Source organism: Panthera uncia (genome assembly GCF_023721935.1).
Source record: "Panthera uncia isolate 11264 chromosome B3 unlocalized genomic scaffold, Puncia_PCG_1.0 HiC_scaffold_1, whole genome shotgun sequence".
NCBI lineage: Eukaryota > Metazoa > Chordata > Mammalia > Carnivora > Felidae > Panthera > Panthera uncia.
The window spans coordinates 3,338,249-3,349,438 of record NW_026057582.1 but is presented as its reverse complement, the minus strand read 5'-3'; the positions used below and the strand labels follow the sequence as shown (position 1 = coordinate 3,349,438).

At 47.9% G+C, this 11,190-nt stretch overlaps 1 long non-coding RNA gene across 1 annotated transcript; it reads right to left on the bottom strand.

The window, feature by feature from the left end:
- Positions 1 to 8,074: 8,074 nt before the first annotated feature.
- On the bottom strand, positions 8,075 to 10,948 carry LOC125909161 (uncharacterized). Its single transcript, XR_007453565.1, has 2 exons — positions 9,943 to 10,948; positions 8,075 to 8,983 (listed from the first exon to the last, which is right to left on the bottom strand). It is a non-coding gene; the product is annotated as an uncharacterized LOC125909161 (long non-coding RNA).
- Between the last annotated feature and the right edge of the window lie 242 nt (positions 10,949 to 11,190).

Sequence of the window (11,190 nt, the reverse complement as noted above, 5' to 3'; positions counted from 1 at the left end):
ATAAGTAAGAGGGATGACTCATTTTCAGAAATACCAAATAAAAGCCGTGCTAGTTAACAGTAGGCTTACAACCTGTTGGAAATACGTACGAACCCCGCCCCCCACAATGGAGTCCCAAACCCTTAGACACTTCACTTCCTGGTTCTTCTCCCCACCCCCGCCCCCCCTCAACCCCCCCACCCCACCCCCCACCCCACCCCCCGCTCTGTTTCGTGGGCTTATTGTTGGGAGCTTATTTTCATGGGCTTTGCAATGAGCACATCCAAAGAACAAATGGAGGAGGGGCAGAAAGTCTCTGCGACACCTCAGGGAATGTACGTTTGTTCCAATCAGACTACTTCCTGTTTTACGTGGGCATAGGCGACTTCCGGGTAGGGCTGTGACCTCTGTAGTGCTCAGCCAATGAGGAACCAGGGGAGGGACTTACCTCTGTAGTGCTCAGCCAGTGAGGAACCAGGGGAGGGCTTCACTCTAGGAGATAAATTGTCTGCTGTAACTGCCCCAGTGAGCCTGTTTACCAGACACTGGCTCTTGTGAAAACGTTGATTAAAGCCTCCACCCGCTGTGTTCCCAGTGCTCCCAGTCTGCGCATCCCTCCTTTGATTGGGTCTGTGGGCTCATTTCTCACACAGCCATGACTGTTTACAACATGTATGGAGGTTTCCAGTACCTGTTCCATCTGGCTTTCTCGCCCCCTAATCTCTGTATCTTCCCTCTTACCTCGGGACCCTGCCCACAAATCTCCAGTTTTTATTTAAGTTAGCTTAGAGAGGTCCCTGTTCCTGCACTGAGGAAACCTGAGCACTATTGTGTGCCTGCCTGGGACAGAGCTCGTGCAGACGGGAAGACATAAAGCATGGAAAGGCAGTCTAAACAGTCATATTTCTATCCTAATATGAATGAGTTATATGAATGAGTTATATTAATGAGTTACATACCCTTCTCATAGATCAGGTTTGCATTAGGGCTACATAGGCAGGAAAGAGAGGCACAAAGAGACATCAGGGTCGCCTAAAGAAAACTTACTCTTGCTTGAAAATTTTGACTCAGGCCAGCATGTGGAGTCATCATTTAAAAGCCGAGGTCATTGCCAGCTCCAGAAGCATTACCTCGAGAAAGACACAATCACCTCAAGCAAATCAAAGGAAACATCAGACAACAAAAATTAGGAATGTTCAATTTTAAAATGGGAGAAGGAACTACACTCTTTAAGAATGCCAATATCGGGGCCTGAGTGGCTCAGTTGGTTGAGTGCCTAACTTTGGCCCAGGTCTTGATCTCATGGCTTGTGAGTTCAAGCCCCACATCGGGCTCTGTGCTGACAGCTCGGAGCCTGGAGCCTGCTTTGGATTCTGTGTCTCCCTCTCTCTGTGCTCCTCCCCTGCTCATGCTCTGTCTCTCTCTTCTCAAAAATAAATGAACGTTTAAAAAAATTTTTTAAATAAACATTAAAAAATATATTAATAATTTCAAGATGATAATGTCTGACAATTAAAGCATGGGGCCTTCTGAGCGTGGCCCAGGGTGGCCACACAGGTCACAGACCACACCCTGTGCTGGGAACTTTACATAAGCTATTTCTCATCTTACAAAGATCTTCGAGGGGGCATTTTTTTGTTTTCATTTTAATTCCAGTTAGTTAATATACAGTGTTATATTAGTTTCAGGGGTACGATATAGTGATTCAACACTTCTGTACATCACCGGGTGCTCATAAGGACAAGTGACCTCCTTCATCCTGTCACCTATTTAGCCCACCTCCCTCCCACCCTTCAAAGGGGCATTTTTACTCTCCACTGAGTTGATGAGGAAGCTGAGCCCCGAGGTGTGTAAGTAAACAAGACATAGCTAGGAGGGCTCAGTAAAGAATGAGTGGCTAAATACATGAATGGATGGGTGAATGAATGAATGAAAGTGGTTAGTGGCGAATGGCTCTGACTTCAAGGCCAGTGTGGTTTCAGTACACACTGTTCTTCAGTGTTCACTGAAGAACACTCCCGAGGATTCTAGAAGCCAGTTGGGCTGAGTTAGCAGAATCCTGGGTCTGACTGTTTTTCTGACCTGGCTTTACATGCAGGTTATCACAGCTCTGAGAAACCACAGAAACTCAGCCCTGCAAACTTGCACAAGATGTGACAACACCAAGTGGCAGCACTTGGGACCCTCCGTACCAATTCTCTCAGTCTCCCATGAAGTCACAGCTGCCAGGGCCTGTAGACTTCCTTACCTAGGAGCTTACCATATGAAAGATCCCTCTGTCATTAGTCCCAAACCAGTCTACTGTGAGTCAGAACTCATGGTGTTATAAGCCTCCAGCACCTTCTATATCCTATTACACACTTTATACGGTGGCAACTTTTTAAATTTCTTTTTAATGTTTATATTTGAAAGAAATAGAGCACAAGCTGGGGAGGGGCAGAGAGGTGAAAACAGAATGTGAAGCAGCTCCAGGCTCCGAGCTGCGAGCTGTCAGCACAGAGCCCGATGCGGGGCTCGAACTCACAGACCGCGAGATCATGACCTGAGCTGAAGTTGGACACTCAACCGACTGAGCCACCCAGGCACCCCCTGGTGGCAACTCTTCTCTACCTTCTGAGTGTAGGTTTGGTATCTGGAAAAGCCAAAAGTCCTTGTATGCCAAGCTGAGTAAAGTTGAGAATGTTGTCTAGACGTGCTTGTTTTTTCCTACATAAGAAGAAAATGTATATGGTAATAAAGTAATGGCTTCAGAGCTTATCCTTCCAAAAACATGTTCTAACACTCTTCTGAGGAAAGTGCATGGTTATAAAAGGTGCATAATCTTTGGACGTGAAGGACTAGTCCTCTGGGGGCAGGGAGGCGGGAATTCATTTAGATGTAAAAGTCAAAACATTCATTCTAAAAAGACAGTCTCATTGAATCAGTAATCCAAAACCTCTCAACAAAGAAAAGCCCAGGACCAGATGTTTTCGCTGGTGAATTCTACCAAACATTTGAAGAAGAATTAACACCGGTTAATTCTTCCAAACTCTTCCAAAACATTGCAGAGGAAAGAACACTTTCAAACTCATTCTATGAAATGAGCATGATACCAAAGCCAGATAAACACTCTATAATAAAAGAAGATTATAGGCCAATATCCCTGACAAATATCAATGCAACAATCCTCCACAAAATACTAGCAAAAAGATTTCAACAGCACATTACAAAGATTATACACCATGACCAATTGGAATTTATTTCTGGAATGCAAAGATAGTTCAATGTATGAAAATCAATCAACATAATACATCACTTAACAGAGTGTAAAGAAAAAAAACACATGGTCATCTCAATTGATGCAGAAAGAGCATTTGATAAAATTTAACAGTCCTTCTTGATAAAAACAACAAACTAAGAATAGAAGGAAACTGCTTGACTATAATAATGGATGTGTGCGTGTGTGTGTGTGTGCGCGTGTGCCTAGGTAGCTCAGACAGTTAAGTGTCTGCCTCTTGATTTTGGCTCAGGTCATGATCTCACGATACATGAGATCGAGCCCCGCATTGGGCTCTGCACTGTCAGATTCTTTCTCTCCCCCTGTCTCTGCCCCAACCCCACTCATGTTCTCTCTCTCTGTGTCTCAAAATAAATAAACATTTTCTAAAATGGCTGTTTATACAAAGCCAACGGTTCACTTTATACTCAATGGTGAACAACTGAAAGATTTTCCTTTAAGATCAGGAACAAGACCCATATGACTGCTTTTACCACTTCTGTTCAACACAGCACTTCTTCCAGGGGGTCTGGGTGGTTCAGTCAGTTGAGTGTCCAAGTCTTGATTTCAGCTTAGGTCATGATCGAGCTGCCCCTCTCCCCTGCTTGTGCTCTCTCTCTCCAAAATAAAAAAAAAATTTTTTTAATTAAAAAAAAAATCGGTGAACTCACTCGAGTTCCAGAATATGAAAATCAACACATAAAAAATAAGTTGTTTATATGGACTAAAACTGAACGTTCCAAAAAGGAAGTTAAGAAAACAATTCCATTTACAATGGCATCAAGAAAAATAAAATACTTAAAATAAACTTAACCAAAGACGTAAAAGATTTGTACACTAGAGACTGCAAAACATTGCTGAAAGAAATTAAAAGCAACACAAATCAATTGGGAAACATCCTGTGTTTGTGGGTTGGGAGGCTTAATGTTATTAAGATATCAAAACTGCCCAAAGCAATCTACAGACTTAATGCAATCCCTATCAGAATCCCAATGGAATTTTTTGAAGAAATAGAAAAATTCATCTTAAAATTCATGTGGAATCTCAAGGGATCTTGAATCGTCAAAGTGACCTTGAAAAAGAAGAACAAAGTTGAGGCCTCACGCTTCCTTCTTGTTTCAAAACATTATGCAAAGCTACAGTAATCAAAACAGGATGCTACTGTCATCAAGACGGGCTTAAAGGACGATGAACGGAACAAGGAGCCCCCAAATAACCCCTGGAATGGTTAAATGGCTTTCAACAAAGGTGCCAAGAACATTCATGGGGAAAGGACAGTCTCTTCAAGAAATGGTTTTGGGAAAACTGGACATCCACGTGCAAAATGAAGCTGGACCCTCATCTCACATCGCATATAAAAACTAACTCGAAATGGATCAAAGATCTAAACAGAAGAGTTAAAACCATAAAACTCTCAGAAAAAATACGAAGAAAAGCCTCTTGACATTGGAATTGTCAACGATTCCTTGGACACGGCAGCAAGGACATAGGAAACAAAAGAAAAGATGGGGGACATCAAAATTTAAAACTTCTGTGCAGCATGGGAAGGCAGGCTGGGGCAGCTGCTCTGGAAAACAGCACACAGGGTCCTCAAAACACTAAAAATAGAACCACCCTATGGTCCAGCAATTCCACTACTAGGCATTTATCCAAGGGATAGAGGTGTGCTGTTTCGAAGGGACACATGCACCCCCATGTTTATAGCAGCACTATCAACAATAGCCAAAGTACGGAAAGAGCCCAAATGTCCATCGATGGATGAATGGATAAAGAAGATGTGGTATATATATTCATTGGAGTATTACTCAGAAATCAAAAAGAATGAAATCTGGCCATTTGCAACTACGTGGATGGAACTGGAGGGTATTATGCTAAGCGAAATTAGTCAGAGAAAGACAAATATCATATGACTTCACTCATACGAGGACTTTAAGAGACAAACTGATGAACATGAGGGAAGGGAAAAAAAATAATATAAAAACAGGGAGGGGGACAAAACATCAGAGACTCATAAATATGGAGAACAAACAGAGGGTTGTTGGAGGGGTTGTGGGAGGGGGGATGGGCTGAATGGGTAAGGGGCACTAAGGAATCTACTCCTGAAATCACTGTTGCACCATATGCTAACTAATTTGGATGTAAATTTTTAAAAATAAAATTTAAATAAATAAATAAAGTGCTACTCCAGAAAAATAAGTAAATAAAAATAAAAATAGCCAACAAGCATATGAAAAGATGCTCAATATCACTGAGAATTAGGGAAATGCAAATCAAAACCATACTGAGATATCACCTCCTACTAGTTAAGTTGGCTACCATCAAAAAAGAAAAAAACAGGGGCGCCTGGGCAACTCAGTCGGTTAAGCATCCGACTCTTGATTTCAGCTCAGGTCATGATCTTGTGGTTCATGGAATCAAGCCTCACACTGACAGCATAGAGCCTGCTTGGGATTCTCTCTCTCTTCCTTTCTCTCTCTGCCCCTTCCCTACTCACGGGTACACAAGCACTCTCTCACACTCTCTCAAAATAAATAAATAAACTTTAAAAAAGGAAAGAAAGAACAGGAAAAAAAAAACAAGTGTTGATGAGGATTTGGAGAAACTGGAACCCTTGTGCACTGTTGGTGGGAGTGCAAAATGGTGTAGCCTCTCTGGTAACCAGTATGTTTACTCAAATAATTAAAAGCAAAATTGCCATGTGACCCAGCAACTCCACTTCTGGATACACACCAATGAATTGAAAGCAGGGTCTCAAAGAGATATTTACACACCCAAGTTCATAGCAACACCGTTCACAATAGCCAAGAAGTAGAAGCCACCCAAGTGTTCAGCAAACCATGGGGGATAAACAAAACGTGGTCTATCCATGCAGTGGAATGTTATTCAGCTTTAAAAAGGAAGAAATCTTGTCACAGGCTGCACCATGGATGAACCTTGAGGACTTTATGCTGAGTGAAACAAGCCAGACCCAGAAGGACAAGTTCTGTGTGATTCCACTTAACACTAAGGTACTTAGAGTCATCAGAGCCACAGAGACAGAAGGTAGAGTGCTGGGTTCCAGGGCCGGCCGAAGAGGGGAATGGGGAGTGGTTTCCGTTTTGCAAGATGAACAAAGTCTGGATGTGCATGTGTGAATATACTTAACAGCACTAAACTGTACGTTTCAATGGTTAACGTAGCAAATTTCAAGTTCTGTGTCCTTTGTAACAACTCCGAATTGTTTCTGGAAAGGTGGTGACATCACCTTTCAGCTCTAACGGGGACAGTGGTTTGCACCGGTCTCCCAGGATGGGGTCGCTGCCTGGAAGGGAATTCTGTTCACTACATCAGCATGGTGTTCTCATCTTTCTAAGGCACAGTTGAGCTGTTCTCTCTCTGGGTTTCCTGTGGCAAAAAGAGGATGACATGTGTGGTGTGTGTGTGTGTGTGTGTGTGTGTGCGCGTGTGTGCGTGTGGTGCATTCAGCAAACTGTAGAGTTCCACCCAGATGGACAATTTCTTCTTAAATGAAGTTCTGGCTTTCGCACCCATCACCTTCTGCGGCGCTCACAGTAACCACGAAGGGGAAAGGGTGGGTTGTGTCATATCCGTTTTACGTGGGTTTAGACCGGGGTTTCTCCACCTCGGCGCTGTTGACATTTGGGATGGGAGCGTGCTTTCTTGTGGAAGCTGCCCTGTGAGCTGGAGGGTGTTCAAGAGACTCCCTGGCCTCTAATCACTAGGTGCTAGTCACACCCTCCACCCAGCTGTGACAAACAAAACTGTCTAGACATTGCCAGGTGTCCCCTGGGGAACAAAATCACCCGTTTTAAGAACCATCTGTTTAGAGGGCTTGAGTGAGGTGTGGGAATAGGGACAGCTCCCAGAATATCAGCCCCAGCGTGCTTTGCTCGCTCCCTCTCGCTTGCTTGACCACCGCATGCCTCTCTACACACATCTTTCATTAGTTTATTTCCAGCTAGAACTTCGTGACGGGGCCATGTTTCCTGCCTGTTAAAACCAATAACCCACAACTTAGGACAAGAACTCAAACTCAACACTTGAGCGGCCTGCAGCTACTTATCAACACCTTGCCTTCCAGCAAGCTCTCTGCTCCCTGGCAGCCGCTGAACGTTCCCTCCTCTCTCCCAAACCTCCTAACCCGGGGTCTCTAATGCTCTTATGGTATCCTTGTCTTCATCTCGGGTTATTTCCATCCAGCCTTATCTCTTTCGCTGGACTTGGGGATTTAAGAGGGAAAAAGAAAGGGACTATATTTCACCCTAGTCACATGAAAATGAAATTATATTTTGTGTTGTTTCCCTTTTTAATACCTTGGATGTGAAAGTCATTAAAATATTTAGAACACTTTTTTTAGAACTTTCATAGATGGTTTTAGAACCACCCGTGAAACTTGATGGTTTCCAAACCTTCCTAGATGGTTCACCTTTTTGTGTCCCGGGGGGAGGACCCCAGACATGCGCTGCAGGATTGGGTGGCTAGTGGGACCAGCTAGGGGGACAGACTGGCTCGTGGCACTTTTCAAAGCTCTTCAAGAGCCAAGCAAAAGGCTTTACTTCATTTAACAGAGCTCTCTGGGTGCCCTTGAGCCTAGAGGTGGTGTTTTGGGGGGTGTCGTTGGGTCCTTGAAACTGAATAGCGCCTCGCATCAAACCGTTGCCCATTCGGTGGCACCTACACTTACCAAGCGCCTGCCATGCACCCGGCACTGTGGTCGGCACTCCACAAGGGCACATACGTGGGTATTTCATTTTAATGCAAGCCAACTTATATTTACTCCCTATGGCTCCACGCCAAATCTGCAGGCAAATGTGTAGTGAGTGAATAAATAGGTCCAACTTCAACAAGAAGTGAGTTCTTTAATGATGTGTCAGTGGAAATCAAGTCAGGAAAAGGGGTGGGGGTGAGTAAATGAGTTGAACTTCTACAGTGGGGAAGTGTCAGGGGTGGCCCTGAAGAAGTTACTATCCAGCCCAGGCCCTAGGCACCTCCCCCCACTACCCCGCCAGCAGAAGGGGGGGGGGGGGAAGGGCTGGTGACATGGACACATTGGAGGGGGTTGCCAGCACGTCCCAAGCTCTGGGGGAGGACGGCCAATGAGAGCAGCAGGAGGAAAGAGAACAGTCTGAGAGGCGGGGCTAGACCACAGCAGCAGTGGGATCTGTGAACAAACGGTAGGCCCTGGGAAGCACAGGGTGCCTAGGACGTGATTGCTGCCTCGGGAGGCTCAGCCGAAAATCCAAGCGTACAAGACCGCCTCGGTGCTCAGAGAGCCCAGCGGGGCAGGACCGAAGCCGCCGGGGCTGGCGTCCAGCGAGCCAAGAGAAGGGGCTTTCTGGGTCGAGGAGATCAAAATGGCAGCGTGGCAGACACAGCCGGGTTGGGACCGGCGTCAGAGGAGAACGTGAGGGCAGGGCCACTGTGTCATAGGCATCCTTGAAGATAAGAGCTTCTAAAAGTGGAGGTATGAAGGGGCAGCTCTGATTCTGAACCAAGGGCCTTCTCTCTGCCCTGCTTTTACGCACCCCTTCTGCTCTCCAGAGTGAAGCAGCAGGCCTCTCTGCGGGTCGATGGCTGGTGGAGGCAGGGCAGCAGGAAAACTAGATCCTCTGGGGCCCTCTCTGCTCCTCCAGAGAGACCTCAGGGGCCTAACTGAAGCAATCCATCCTCCGGGGAAAGCAGACGTGGGAAAAGCATTTCTAGGTTACCAAAGGCCATCGCAGAAACGTGTTCCAGAAGAGTCAGGGTCTGAAGAAGAGAGGTTTTTCTGTGATATGGGCAGCACCCTGATGAACATAGAAGATGGGGGCACTCAGAAGAGGTGACCCCAGGCACACGTGCACACACACACCCGGGGACCCCAAATCCCATTCAAAAAGAAGTCCAGCTCCTTGGCAAGGCTTACGAGAGTCTGAATCGGGAGACTTTCCTTCATTCTCATCTCTCGCCATGATAAAATACTCGTGAAGGGCTCTTGGGTGCTTCTGAGCCAGACTCTTGCACCCCAGTCCCCGCAGACTTGCTGAGCGCCACATCCTTCTGACTGCTGGCTTTCTTCCATTTCTGCCTCAAGGACATGGAGTGGGGGACAAGGGTAGTGCCTTGTTCACAGCGCAATCCCTTGCCCTGTGCTTTGCACACAGTGGGCGTCAAACATCCCTTGAGTGAATGATGTGCAACACTGCACCAGGGGCTATGATACAAGGATATCAGCGGCACAGACTTGTCTTGGAAAAGTCCCTCAGCTCCCTTAGAGCTCCATGGTCATAAACTAATAGTTTTAGAACTACTCCTGTTAGACATGGGTATATACTGGGTTTGTTAAATTGACAGCATGTTTATTTTTAAAAATGAAACGTTGGGGCGCCTGGATGGCTCAGTTGGTTAAGCGCCCGACTTGGGCTCAGGTCATGAACTCACTGTTTGTGGGTTCCAGCCCCACATCCGGCCCCGTGCTGACAGCTTAGAGCCTGGAGCCTGCTGCGGATTCTGTGTCTCCCTCTCTCTCTGCCCTTCCCCCGCTCATGCTCCCTCTCTTTCAAAAATAAAATAAACATAAAATTTGTTTAATGAAACGTTATTAAATTAACGAGGGGCATTGTTCTGCCCCCTCCCCCATGTTCTTTAAGTATTTGTTTGGATAAACTATTGTCCCACTCAGAACCGTTTCTTCTGCACCACCAGCCATTTGAGGCTGTGCCGTTTACCTGCAGCTATATTCGTCTGAAGGCGAAGGCGTACATTCAGACACCTGCAGGCAGAACTTAACTTTCAGGACCTCCCACGACACTCCTCACTTTAGATCTTTTTTTTTCCTTCTTCTTCTTTTAGCTTTCTCATCGCAGAGAACAGAATAACCGAAAACGCTTTGCCTAGCAACTTTCAAGAGCGAAAACCGGGGCGTAAGAAAACGCAATGTGTCTAAGCGCCGGGTTAAGATCCAGCCCCTCCGTCATGACGAGTGAGGCAACGCTTCTCACGCGTGGATCCGTTCACTCCCGGAGGCTTATTACCTAACGCTTTTCTGCAGGCTCCGTGCCTGTCATTAGTGCTCTCCATTGGTTTTTGCCACCAGACAGGCTGCGGAAGTAGTATATTAACAAGCTAACCTTCTTCCTTCGCAAAACTCATCTCCCCAGAGCGGTTAGCGAGCTGAGACAAATCACGTGACCGCCTGGTCACAATGCAGAGGTTTCCTCACGTGGTTTAAGATCGGGCCAAATCGAAGAATAAAATAAAATCCCATTGGCGCAGCTGAAGCCTGACCAGTGGGGCGGGGCCGACACGGGAGGAGGAGGGAGGGCCTCGGGGGCGGGGCCTGGGACCTGGGGCGGGGCCCAGTGGGGCCCAGCGAAACTGCCGTTCGCGCGGCCCCGGGCCTCCTCGGCCGGCCCTGCGCTCCCGCGCGCTGGCGCCTTAGAGCCTGGGGGGCGCCGCGGGGGCGGCGAGGGGGCGAGGCCGAGAGGTTGCCGTTCACGCCAGGCCACGTCCCGCCGGCTGCAGAAGTTGTTGCCATCCGTTTCAAACGTGGCTTTTCCACGCCGGACTTGTCCCCTGCTCTTTCCGTCCTGCACCTGCGCCGCGTGTGCCGGCCACTCGCCGCCGATGCAGCCCCACGCCCCCTCCCAGACTGAGCTCGGCTCACCCGACCGTCCCTTCGCCGCCGCCGCCGCCGAGGAGATCCCCGGGAGCCGGAACGCTTCAGGGGAAGAGGGGGTGGGACCGGTGCCGCGTGCAGGGGCGGGACTGCGGGGAAGAGCGTTAGAGGGCACGTGAGGGCGCCTCGGCCAATGGCAGGACGCCTGGGGGCCAGCGGGGCGGGGACGTCGCGGGGGCGGGGCGGGGCGGGGCGGGAGCGGCAGGCCGGGCCGGGCCAGGCCGGCGGTGGGGGGGGGGGGGGGCCCTGGGGGGGGCGGGGGTCCGGGCCCCGCGTCGCCTGAAGCGGGGGGGGGGGG